Source organism: Myotis davidii, unplaced genomic scaffold, assembly GCF_000327345.1.
Source record: "Myotis davidii unplaced genomic scaffold, ASM32734v1 scaffold2092, whole genome shotgun sequence".
Classification (NCBI taxonomy): Eukaryota; Metazoa; Chordata; class Mammalia; order Chiroptera; family Vespertilionidae; genus Myotis; species Myotis davidii.
In genome coordinates this window covers 50,708-52,246 of record NW_006283292.1, presented here as the reverse complement: position 1 = coordinate 52,246, position 1,539 = coordinate 50,708, and the positions used below count along the sequence as shown (strand labels likewise).

Here is a 1,539-nt window from a genome sequence, read left to right as displayed (position 1 = left end):
GTCGTAGCAAAAAGATGATTCAATGATAAAGTGTGGCTGGAGAGGCATTTCCTCCTAAAATTTCTGAATAATTTTGCATCACATCTTATGATATTCCCTTGTCAATTACAAAATAAAACCTTCTTCTATGTCACTAGTCCTGCTTTCTATTGTTATCATTAAACTCAGAGCTGCTGGAAACTAAAGATTGCTCATTCTAGCCTCAGCAGCAAATAAACAAACAGAAAACTCCTATTTCAAAGCCTTTTGCAAAGAGTAGTTAATGAGTAAAGAGAATTTACTGACTTATGAGAAACACTCTGACTCAGAAAGGGAATTATCAGAATAGCTTTGTGAACTGGGAGTAACTATTTGATATAACTAGTCCGTTTGGGAAACAGAAAGTCAATTAGTTTACTTCCCCCTGTCCTCCCTTTGGCCAGTCTGTCTTTCTTGTTGTCCCTCTTTGACCTCTGGTAGCTTTTATTATTATTTTTGCCCTATTAAGAAGTTCACATTCAGTCTCTTGACTTTCCTTATTTTCACATGTGTTCATGGACCAGATGCCATGGTTTATTTGGAATGGCAAGAATCTTTGTATGACAGCCTATGACATCCATTCTAAGGTACATATTTGTTATTAGAAAAGCAAATTGCAGTAGGCCACAAGGCGCATTTGTTTGCCCATTTTCTGTGCTAGTTAAGAAAACTCGTGAGGTTCCCGGGCTACGCACCAAAACAAACAAACAAACAAACAACAACAACAAAAAGAAAGAAAATAAAACTCATTAAGAAGATTCTGAAAGGATTTAGAATCCTGCACACAGTTTTGTGTTGTCCATAGAAATTGAATGTGTCCCCATTGGGAGTCTCACCACTTCTCTCTAGGCTGTTTGAAGCTTCATGGCTTTTGGTGCATTATATCAGGGTATTTGGACAATGGTGAAAGGGGATGATGAAGTGTTAAAGAAACACCCATGGCTGCATACATTAATAAAAAGCATCAGAGAGATCAAAATCATGAAATTCTTTTGTTTCCACAGTTGGATTCATTCCATTAACTGGCTTCCAGGGGCGTCCAAGACACTTGGAGGAAGTTGATTCTGGGAAGTCAGATATCAGGTTAAATGAAAGGCTACTGGGATCTATCTGGATTTCAGGGATCCAAGAATCATCATTCTCTGTGGGAGTTGGTGGTATATTAGTCATCATAGCTGCAATGAAATCTAAGTCCCAAAATTCAGGAAAGGCAACTGCTACACCTGATAGGGCTAGGGAGGGGAGGATTTTGGCCATTCTGTCTTCTCTGGCGTCTGTGCAGATGTAGTCTTATCTTCAAAAGAACTTGTTCTCCAACCCAAAGCAACCATTTATTTGCTTTCCATTGTGTTTTCCTTTATTTTTATGTTTTTCATGGCCATGACCATGCTCATGTTTATGTCTATGGGTTAGGCCATTTGCCCCCCCCCCCTTTTTTTTCATGTACCTTGGTTGCGGGCACATCCCCAGTAGGGGGTGTGCAAGAGGCAGCTGATTGATGTTTCCCTCTCAAAGATGTTG

General features: G+C 39.6%; 1 long non-coding RNA gene across 1 annotated transcript in view; it reads right to left on the bottom strand.

The window, feature by feature from the left end:
- Positions 1-1,016: 1,016 nt before the first annotated feature.
- LOC107182928 overlaps positions 1,017-1,539 on the bottom strand; it is a 1,926-nt gene continuing 1,403 nt past the window's right edge. The window contains exon 2 of the long non-coding RNA XR_001513691.1: positions 1,017-1,449. This is a non-coding gene — a long non-coding RNA (uncharacterized LOC107182928). The remainder of the gene's footprint in view (positions 1,450-1,539) is intronic.